An 11,485-nucleotide genomic window follows, 5' to 3' on the forward strand; every position below is an offset into this window, starting at 1 on the left:
TATTATACAAAACAACATCTAACTACAACGCACAAAAGTACATTCAAAATAGACCTCAGAGTTAACACTTTGTTCAGTGAAAGCAGCACCAAAAGCTTGGGTTCTCTCTCTCCCTCGGTTTCTTTTTCCTTTTTGATTTTCTCAAAATTTTCGCCAATTGTTTTATGCAATAACAATTAAATGTGCTTCTTTGTTGTAAACTGACAGCTTAATATTAGCCCAGACATTGGAGTCTGACAGCTGTAATATTTGCATAAAATAGTCAATTGTAATAATTCTGGTTGTATTTTTCAATATACATGCCTAACATCTTAAGTTACAGGACATAACATAAGCATGGTCACATCAGGTAAAAACATCTGTTGGAGTCAAACTCACATCAAGTACTAGTTCAACAGGTGAATTATAATTGTGGTAAAATGGATGTGGGGTAGATTTAACCTTTGAGGGAGATATAGATGAAAACATTTTGAATCCTTAAAATACAGAATTAATCATTCAGCTGAATACTATGAAAACAAATTCAACTTTTAATGAAATTAAAATTGCCAGTGAAGCATCTGACATATGGAGCAAGCAGCTCTTCTTCACTAAGAGAATTTGTTCATAGGAAGTTTTCAACTAGGTTGCATCAATAAAGTCAACAATAAGGAAATAAAAACTAGTTTTAGTTTGCATGATTAAAAGTAGAAGTTTGCAGTAAAATTACATTTTCCCTACAATACATTTAAACATAGAAAAAGTACATCTTTGGAAATACTGATAGCTTTTTCAGTCTAGAAGCCATTCCTACAGATCAATCAACTTTCCTTTATATTCAGTCATTTGGCTTCTAGCCCTTACACAGAATTATTTCATTGCACTGTCAGTCTGGTCACTTGGAATGCCATAATAAACTCACATACAACTCAGTGGTTAGCACTGCTGCCTCAAAGCGCCAGGGAACCGGGTTCATTTCCAGCCTCCGTTTGCACATTCTCCCAATGTCTGCATGGGTTTCCTCCAGGTGCTCCGGTTTCCTTCAACACAGTTGTGCAGGTCAGATGAATTGGCCATGCTAAATTGCCCATAGTGTTAGGTGCATTAGTCAGGGGTAAATATAGGGTAGGGGAATGGGTCTGGGTGGGTTGCTCTTCGGAGGTTCGGTATGGACTTGTTGGGCTGAAGGGCCTGTTTCCATACTGTAGGGAACCTAATCTAACTTAACAAATACATGCCTAATTTAATACTTTGTACTAAAACGAGAAAAATCTCAACATATAAACATGAAGTAATTGCAACGCGAATAGTAGGCGTTTATATGGCACTAACTCTATTCCAAAATTAGCCTTTTAACAGATTTAGTCTCCCCAAGATGTCTGTAATGATTAAAAATATACAAATATTGGAGGATATTTTAGTCTTGCAGACAGATAAAATGCCATCTCCTAGTTATAGCTAAGCTATTTTAATCAATACAAGCAATATCAACGCTATATACTGTGCTATACTGCAGTCAGATTGTAATTTATGTAAGGCTCAACATCATGCTGCTGACATGATATCTTAACAGGAATGAAGCTAATATATTCAACATGAAAGCAAATCCATGATTTGTGCGTAGGGAAATATTAATATTCAGAGGATAACTGAAATAACCAGAAAGTAAAATATTAATAGCTGCTCACTAATACATATCAACAGAGAAAGATTCCAGAAGCACTCCTAATAACTTTTACACTTTATGCTGATAAAGGTAATGCATAACTAAGATCTAAGTTGAACATAGTTATTGAATCTAAAGTATTTCAAATTAAAATTCTGTTATTTCAGCTTACACTGATGTGACAAAATATTGTGTCACCTACAAAAAAATGACAAGCAAAATTAACACAATAATGCAAAGCATCAAATTGGATCTTAAAGCTCTCGAAATATTGAATTTCATAGGAGGGTACTTTAATTTTTTGCGTTTTGGAATTTTGTGTAATCTTTGCTTCACATTTACTTTTAACTATTTTCTCTAATGTCTTCAAGGTTAAGGCTACTTCTTCTTCCCCAATGCTCATCACCTGAAATTATTCTTGTTACCATTTTCTGCACCTCTCAATTATACCTATTTACCACAAAGTTGGAAATCAAAGTTGCATACAATATTTTAAGTAGTCTGACCAGTCCAATGCAAAGGATCAGCATACCTCAAGAGACTTAGTGTTCTGGTGTTATACCTTCTATTCAATTTAATTACTTTGTATCTTTGTACTTAATACAATTACTTCTCCATACAGTCTCAATCTACAAACATCCAGAATATCACTGCAGAAGTTTGTCAGTGTAGTGTCCTAGGCCCAACCATCTTCAGTTGCTTCCAAGACATTCCCAACATCATAAGGTCAGAGCTGGGGATACTCACTGATAATTACACCATGTTCAGCATTACTCACTTTTCAGACCCTGTGTCCGTATGGCTCAAGACCTGGTCAACATCCAGACTTGGGTTGATGAGTAGCAAGTAACATTCATGGCACACAAGCAGCAGGCAAAGACCATCTTCAACAAGTGATAACTGAGTCATCATCCTTGATGTTCAATGACAATACAATCACCAAATGTCCTACTACCAATGACCTGCGGGTTACCATTGACCAGAATTGCTCCAAGAGTGGGTTAGAAGCTAGGAATTCTATGGCAAGTTACTCATCTCCTAATTCCTACTGCCTGTTCACCAACTATAAGACACAACTCAGAAATGTGATGGAATACTCTCCACTTGCCTGGATAGATGCAATTCCAAAAACACTAAAGAAGTTGATTATCATCCAGGACAAAACAGTGTGTCTGATTGGTACCCGAAGGATGAAATGCATTCACTCCCTTCACTACTGGATGCAGCAGAGTTAGTCAACAATGTTCATTCAACAGAATCTTCCATATCTGGAGCCTCTACCACCTAGAAGCACAATCGCAGTAGGTACATGGGAACACCATGCTTGAAAACTCTATGTTCCAGATTTGGAACTATACCACCATACATTCCTTGTCACTGGATTAAAATCATGCAAATCCTTTTCAAACAGTACTATGGCAATTCCTACATTTCAAAATCTGCAATGGCCCAAGTAGTCAGTTCAGCAACACTTTCTCCAGAGAAATTAGGGATAGGGAATAAGTGCTGGTCTGGCCAGTGACAAGTTATAAGTACATTATCACACAAGCTCAAAATAACCAAATTTAGTCCTCTTTTAGTCTTTCACACATTGATAAAGCATCTAAATATTCCAATTAGTGGATTATTCATTTTCAAACTGTGCTGTCATAATTGTAACAAGGTCTAGTTAAAGGCAATTTAAATATTCACACTAAAATTAGAAATAATATATATGTTAATTTGGTGACCGTATGATTACATTAAAATACTGCTTAGTGCATATTCACCAATAAATGAACAAATCTTTTTGTTGAAAATAAAACTCATGAATTTTTTCAGTAAATGTAGGAGGTCATGAATTTCTTAATTATTATATATTGATACAAACCATTTTAGGAAAAATTGCAGCTCATTTTAAGTTAAAACACAGAATGTTACAGGTCAGTATACACCCTTTGACCCTCGATGTTGTGCCAACATATGAAACCAATCTGATGCCATCTAACTTACACTATTCCATTCTCGTCCATATGCCTATCAAATGACCACTTTAATGCCCTCAAAGTTGGTGAGTCTGCTACTGCTGCAGGCAGTGCATTCCACTACTCTCTGAGTAAAGAAACTGCCTCTGACAGCTGTCCTATAGCTTTAAATTGCAGGATAATAGATATGTCCCCTCATGCTAACCATCACCATCAAGGAAAAGGCTCTCACTGACCACTCTATCTAACCTTCTCATTATCTTATATGTCTCAATTAAGTCAAATCTCAGTCTTCTTATCTCTGACGAAAACAGCCTCAAGTCCTTCAGCTGTTCCTCATAAGACTTTCCCTCCATACCTAGCAACATCCTAGTAAATCTCCTCTAAACCATTTCCAAAGCTTCCATATCCTTCCTATAATGCAGTGACCAGAACTGCATGCAATACTCCAAATGCAGCCGCACCAGAGCTTTGTACAGCTGCAGCATGACCTTATGGTTCTGAAACTCAATCCCTCTATCAATAAAAGCTAACACACCATATTAACAACCCTATCAACCTGGGTGGCAACTTTCAAGGATGTACCTGGACACCAAAATATCTCTGCTCTTCTACACTATGAAGAATCTTACCATTAGCCCAGTGTTCTGCATTACTGTTACTCCTTCCAAAGTGAATCACCTCACATTTTTCCACATTAAAGTCCATTTGCCACTTCTCAATCCAGCTCTGCAGCTTATCTATGCCCCTCTGTAACCTACAACAGCCATCACCACTATCCAGAACTCTATCGACCTTAGTGTCATCCACAAATTTACTAACCCATCCTTCTATGTCCTCATCCTGGTCATTTATAAAAATTACAAACAGCAGTGGCCCCAAAACAAATCCTTGCTGTACACCACTAGTAATGAACTCCAGGATGAATATTTCCCATCAACCACCACCCTATGTCTTCTTTCAGCTCGTCAATTTCTGATCCGAACCACTAAGTCGCCTTCAATCCCATGTCTCTGTATTTTCTGCAATAGCCTACCATGGCGAACTTTATCATACGCTTTACTGAAATCCATATACACCACAACAACCATCTTATCCTCATCCATCTGTTTGGTCACTTTCTTAAAGAACTCAATAAGGTTTGAGAGGCACGACCTACCCTTCACAGAACCATGTTGACTATCCCTAATCAACTTATTCCTTTCTATCTCATAACCCTTTGCAACACTTTACCCATAATTGAAGGTCCACTGGTCTATAATTACCAGAGTTGTCTCTACACCCCTTCTTAAACAAGGGAACAACATTTGCTATTCTCCAGTCTTCTGGCACTATTCCTGTAGACAATGACGACATAAATATCAAAGCCAAAGGCTCTTCAATCTCCTCCCTGGCTTCCCAGAGAATCCTAGGATAAATTCCATCCAGCCCAGATGACATCTATTTTTACACTTCCCAGAATTGCTAACACCTCCTCCTCGTGAACCTCAATCCCGTCTAGTCTAGTGGCCTGTATCTCAGTATTCTCGACAACACTGTCTTTTTCTAGTGCGAATACTGACAAAAAGTATTCATTTAGCACTTCTTCTATCTCCTATGACTCCACACACAACTTCCCACTACTATCCTTGAATGGCCTTAATCTTATTCTAGTCATTCTTTTATTCCTGATATACCTATAGAAAGCCTTAGGGTTTCCTTGACCATATCCGCCAATGGCTTCTCATGTCTCCCCCTGGCTCTTCTTAGTTCTCTTTTTAGAATCTTTGCTGGCTAACTTGTAACTCTCAAGCACCCTAACTGAGCCATCACATCTCATCCTAACAAAACCTTCTTTCTCTTGACAAGAGTTGCAATTTTTCACTACAAGCTGAATTCATACTCAATGCTAAACAAAAATACCAAAGAATTGTGGATGCTGGAAACCATAAACAATAACAGAAACTGCTGGAAAAGTTCAGCAGCTCTGGCAGCTTCTGTGGAGAGAAAGCTGAATTACATTTCAGGTCCAATGACCTTTCTTCAGAACTCTGAAGCCAAAATATTAACTTTGCTTTCTCTCCACAGATACAACCAGATCAGCTGAGTTTTCAGCAATTTCTGCGTTTGCTCTACACTTAACCCTATCCAGGCCAACATGTGCAGAGAAAAATACAGGAATACGTGGGAGATATGGATGTGGACAGAGACCAGTATCCGATAACTCCCCAACTCTCACTTATGACTCTAAGTAGCTGGTTGTGCACAACCAGTGTCTTTACCTTGGCATCTCAACTCTGCAGGATACTTAACAGAATGAGGGGCTCATCAGATTCAGCTGGTGTTGTTCTTAGTGCAAAAAGTCAGGATTGATGAAGCAGAAAATCTGAATAGGTTAGTAGGACAATGGCTCACAAGGCCAAGACCAGCAAGGTATGTGATATGTCCAGACATGATATTTAGTAAGACAACGTGGCTAGCTATCTGTGAAAAGTCTGGACTTACAAGGGATATCCTCTGTAGTTAGTTATGGAAAATAGCAGGCTCAGAATGGGTGTCATAACATGTCAGCAGATCACCTGCTGGTGTTCCACAAGCAAGACAGGAGGAAGACGCTTATTTACAGCACGAATAGAAAACTGATTGATTGACAAGATAATAATTATTGCAGAATTGGGAAAAAGATTGAAAACTATGTATTGCAGTGATCAATACAGGGTCCATTTTTGTTACTAATGTAATTGATTTTGGTCTTAAGTAAATAGAGTTCAAGACCCAAGAGAGATGGTGATGACAAGGAAAGAAGGCTGATATGAATCTTCATAAGAATATAGACACACTTGGAGGATAAGGAGAAAAACAAAATGTTCAATGAAAAGTCACTGAAGATCAAGGGATCAAATTAATTATTTAATTGAAAGTCCAGTTAAATAAATTAAATAAAGGTATTTTGAGTTGTATAAAATGGGACAGAGAGTACAACAATGAAGACATTATAAAGACATTTATTCACAACTTTGATTTGATCTCAGAAAAGTCATTAGTCCATATTTAGACTACTGTTACAGAAAAACATTGAACTCATGATGTGGAGAACAAGTTCACTACCACAGAGATGAAAAAATATAATCATAAGAAACAACATGAGCACCAAATGTTATCTCGCTAAAGTAGAGGAGGTTAAGGCAACCTCAAGAAGATTTTTCAAATGATAAAATGTTTGTGAAAAAAGGGAAACAATGTTGTCTATTTAGAAGAAACAGTAGTAACAGAAGTTCAATTTAAAATATACAGACAAGTAGAGTAAGGTGGGAGCTGAAGAAATTTATTATTCATGGAATGTATTGTCACAAGAGCAAGGGACAAGAGAGCCAGCACAGACACAATGGCCCAAAAGACCCTCATTTTGTGCTGTCAACATCTTTGAAAACAAACTGTTCATGCGTTTTTGAAGCCAAGTAGGATAACTGCTCAGTAATTCAGGACTCAGAATCTTTCCAGGTTTTGAAAATAGTTAAATCTGCTGTGGGAAAATTACCAGTAATCTGTTTTGAGTCTCTTGGTAAATCACACGACATAAGGGGTGATTTTTCTGAGTTTTAAATTCCACAGACACTTGACAGCTTTATGTAATGATGGTAGGTGTCTATTTAATTTCCTTTATTTTAGTTTGAAGAGGGATTACATTTCAGCCAACCTATGACAATATTTAGCAGTTCTGGGCAAAAAAATGTAGAAGCAAACATTCAAAGGGTAACTGTACACATGGAGCTTTGTCTCTTTCCAAGCATCTGCAGACACTCCTCTCAGCTGAATCTTCTGAGGTTTAGTTATGTGTTGGATTTTATTTTGACATCCAAGTTGAAGTCTACTTTGTCCAATCATAGAGTCAGAGTCATACAGCACGGAAACAGATGCTTCAGTCCAACCACTCCATGCAAACATAATCCCAAACTAAACTAGTTCCACCTTCCTTCTCCGAGCCCATATCCCTCCAAAGCTTTCCTATTCATCTATCCATCCAAATACCTTTTAAATGTTATCATTGTACCTGCATCCACTACGTCCTCAGGATGTTCATTCCGCACTCGAACCACCCTGTGTGTAAAGTATTTACCTCATGTCTTTTTTAAATCTCTCTCCTCTCACCTAAAAAGGTGACCCTATTCTTGAAAGGAATATTATCTTAGGGAAAAGACAGCTACCATTAACATTACCTTTACCTCACATTATTTTATAAACTTCTCTCAGGCCACCTCTCAATCTCCTATACTTCAGTGAAAAAAGTCCCAGCCTATTCAACAAACAGAGGCTTGATGTACTGCTTCAATGGCAATAACTGAGAAGACTGCATTCATCTGGTCAAAACATGTGGGGCTGGAAAAGCACAACAGGTCAGGCAGCATCCGAGCAGCAGGAAAGTGGACGATTCCTGATGAAGGGCTTATGCCCAGAACATTGACTCTCCTGTTCCCTGGATGTTGCCTGACCTGCTGTGCTTTTCCAGCACCACACTTTTTGACTCTGACCTTCGAGCAGCTACAGTCCTCACTTTCTCTCTGTACTCATATGGTGTCAAAAGAGAACATCAGGCATCTTGACAATTTCAAAGAGCAATTTACAGCAAAAGTCATTTTCTGGGGAGGCTAATACCAGATATTGGGCATGCAAAGTCATTCTTCTACTTGTGGAAAGTGAGGTTCCAATTAAGGGAATAGTCCCAAAAAAAAGTAAGAGAATTATCTGATGAAACATTAACATTGTAATGAGGAATCTTCTATAGTTATCATGTATATTACCTGGAACAGATTCTGTAGCAGGTCTGATTTCTTAGTGGTTACTAGAGCTACTTCCTACTTTTGACTTAAATTCTATTCATTAGAAAATCTGTGAGGAACTGGGAAACACAACATTTCTTATTCATGCAAAACTCAGCTGGGATGCCTCCATCAACATTCCAAAGATAACACTGCAACAAACTTACATTCTAAAACATTTCTTTACACAAAAGAATTTGCATCATAATTGCTTTTATTCCTTTTGGTGACATAACATAATGCCTGTGAATGAAGAAACAAAGGGCCTCAGTTAGTAAAATCAATATATCTTCAACCATTCAGAAGCACCAATGAAGCATTCAATTGTTTAACCATTTCAGGATTTTGATTGTCTTCGCTCTATATAAAAGAATATTTTACATGTTTAATCATTGTGCAAAGAACTTCAAAATCAGTTCAAAAATTATCTTTTACTAATTTGAGCACAGGACCCATTATTGATCTCTGTAGTCTAACTGAAAGCAAATTTGCTTGTATTGTCTTTGTCCCTAATCTTATATATCACCTTATAAAATCACTTAGAAGAAAGTGAAGGTTGCAGATGCTGGGGATCAGAGTCGAAAAGTGTGGTGCTGAAAAAGCACTGACCGGTCAGTACTTTTCCGGCACCACAATTTGACTCTTATAAAATCATTTATTCCCACACCTCTTTGCTACAAAGGCACACTTCTTTCATAACTTAGAGGGCTGGGGAGCACAGGTAAAATCAGTTTCAAAGCTCTTCCATATTTAAATACTGAAGTCAACGTCTCCTATTTCTTGGCAATCTGAGCAAAACGCTATAAATTTAAATCTCATTAATTCCTATAACTTAAATTGTTTTGAAAAGGTCGTCCACTATTTCATATAACTGTTAGTTACAAAGGCTATGGGGATTCCTAAATTTCTTCCAGCTTATTCTAACCTATTTATGCATTCTGCACCTATGTATCATCTATATTTCTCCTGCTAGGTATACCACTTTACATTTCTTCGCAGTAAATTTCATCTAGCATTGTTCTTATCCAACTCATTTCATAATTTTCAGCTGCCTTCTCCGATTTCTCTGCCCCACCTGGTTTGGTATTATCCGTAAATCTCACTGCTCTGCATTGAATTTCTGAATCCAGGTCATTAGAAATAATTAGATCCAGCATCAAATCCTAAGGCACCGAATCCAGTTGTATCCTTCACAATGACATTTAATTTCCAGCGAGAATTCCGTACTTCCTACCCCGTCGTTAGTTTTTAATTCATCCCTCAAGTTTGAGCTTAAAGAGTCTTTTGCATGGAACTTTATCAAAAACAATTTTCTCCTTGCTGGTAGACCTATCACCTCCATTATTCATGTTTCACTGTCAAGTCACAAGCAATAAACAGAAACAATCCTTGAAACCAGATGTAGAAGTGAATGCATGTGGCAGTGGAATAGCGAAGAAATCCACTGCTTTCCCTAAGGGCAGTTAAAGCTGACCCAGTGAAACAGTCTTATTTTTAACAGTGAAAATTTTTAAAGCACGAAGGATGCTTCCTCCCTTTTAAAACTTAATCGCATAAATCTTGCATGCATAACGAAAGCTCCTTTTGAAGTTCCAACGCCATTCCTTCAAGAAACTGACAAGAAATATTTGAGACGCGGTGGTTGAACATAAAACGACTCCGTTACATTAAGTTTCCTTTTGCAAGACAAGGACAACAACCTAGAATAGAGATTATACGTTATATTATGGTCCATCGCTATCAAACAAAGTAAGCGGTTAACAAATAGAGAGAGCGATCTAATCCCAGTTTCCCCGATCTCAAAGTTTAAAAATTTTACCAGCGATCCGGGAATCATTGTTTTCACTGCAATTTCTCCTTTAATATTTAAATACTTTAATTCCGTCGCACAAATCACTGCTTTAGAGTACAACTTTGATTTACAAGGAAACAATTCCGAAGGTAAGAGACTTGCACAAAATCACCGGGTTTTAAGTTTCTTTACCTCGGGCGGTCGTCTCAATCTCACTTTGTTTCTCTCATTCAAACGACTTGCTCTTTCCGCAGCACTGTTGCTGCACGCAGCGAAAGCTGCTGCTGCTGCTGCTGCTGGCCCCTGCAGGATTACTTTTTAAACCCTCCCCCTTCATGAAGAAAGAAGATTTTAAAACGGCGCAGGCAGGACACCTCCTGGAGAGCACTACTGCCCTCACATGTTGCTCCAGTCAGAGCGGCCCGCGGGAGGGGAGGGGGGAGGCGGGGGAGCGGCGCCAGCTGCTGGTCGCTCGCGCTCCCGCCGGCCGTTGGTGAGACCGTTCGCGAGCCGCGCTGCCTGCCTGTGTCCCGCTGCCAGTGGCTGGCATCATACGCCCCGCGAGGAGCGCAACTCTGGGGAGGGAAATCAAACAGCACAAGGCAGGACCCTCCATTTTTTGACCACAGAAGTGTGGGAAAACCATCCAGTGAAGCTGGCGTGAGAAGCAGATTTGTTACACTGCCATTAAAGCAAAGAGAATAAAGCAGCATTCATATATTTGAGAATGGGAAATGCAAAAAAATAATAAATAATCACACAAGAAATGGCAGCAGAAGAACATTGCCCGAAACATTTCATTTCAGAATTGAGCCAATTAGAAGACAGAATTGGATGCCATGGAGAACACAACTTTTGAGTTTTGCTTCCTGTTAGAAACAAAATTCAATAAAATTTAGACGAGACCACCAAAACTGGAAACAAGACAATTTATTACTAACTTGCAAGTAAGGGCTTCAATTGCATAAGCAAATGAGCAAATTAGAACTTAGGTTAGTGTACAGTTATACCCTTTGAGCTGAGTGAGGTCATCTCTCCAGACTGGAGAAAGTGAGGACTGCAGATGCTGGAGGTCAGAGCTGAAAATGTGTTGCTGGAAAAGCGCACAGTGGATCTCAAGGAGGTGAAGGGCCAGCAAGCCTCGCTCTTTGCCTCGGAGGCCTCCAAGATAATCTTGCGGTCCAGGGTCCGCTTGGTGGAGCAGGATGAGACGTGCTCACGTTTCTTCTTCCAGAAGGTGCACAAAGAGAGCTCTGTGCTCAGCAGCCTGAAGGAAGAAGCTGGCTCG

At 38.8% G+C, this 11,485-nt stretch overlaps 1 protein-coding gene across 13 annotated transcripts in view; it reads right to left on the reverse strand.

Moving 5' to 3' along the window:
* LOC122551995 (prominin-1-A-like) overlaps nucleotides 1-10,485 on the reverse strand; it is a 281,448-nt gene extending 270,963 nt beyond the window's left edge. For 6 of the 13 annotated variants that reach the window (XM_043694585.1, XM_043694574.1, XM_043694592.1 and 3 more), the window contains exons 1-2: nucleotides 10,390-10,483; nucleotides 9,481-10,105 (exon numbers count right to left, since the gene is read on the reverse strand). The gene's annotated coding sequence lies outside the window, so the exon portion shown is untranslated. Of the gene's footprint in view, nucleotides 1-9,480; nucleotides 10,106-10,389 lie in introns of all 13 variants that reach the window. The other 7 variants (XM_043694612.1, XM_043694582.1, XM_043694610.1 and 4 more) reach the window with 3 other exon arrangements.
* Nucleotides 10,486-11,485: the final 1,000 nt, after the last annotated feature.

This window comes from Chiloscyllium plagiosum, chromosome 1, assembly GCF_004010195.1.
Source record: "Chiloscyllium plagiosum isolate BGI_BamShark_2017 chromosome 1, ASM401019v2, whole genome shotgun sequence".
Lineage (NCBI taxonomy): Eukaryota > Metazoa > Chordata > Chondrichthyes > Orectolobiformes > Hemiscylliidae > Chiloscyllium > Chiloscyllium plagiosum.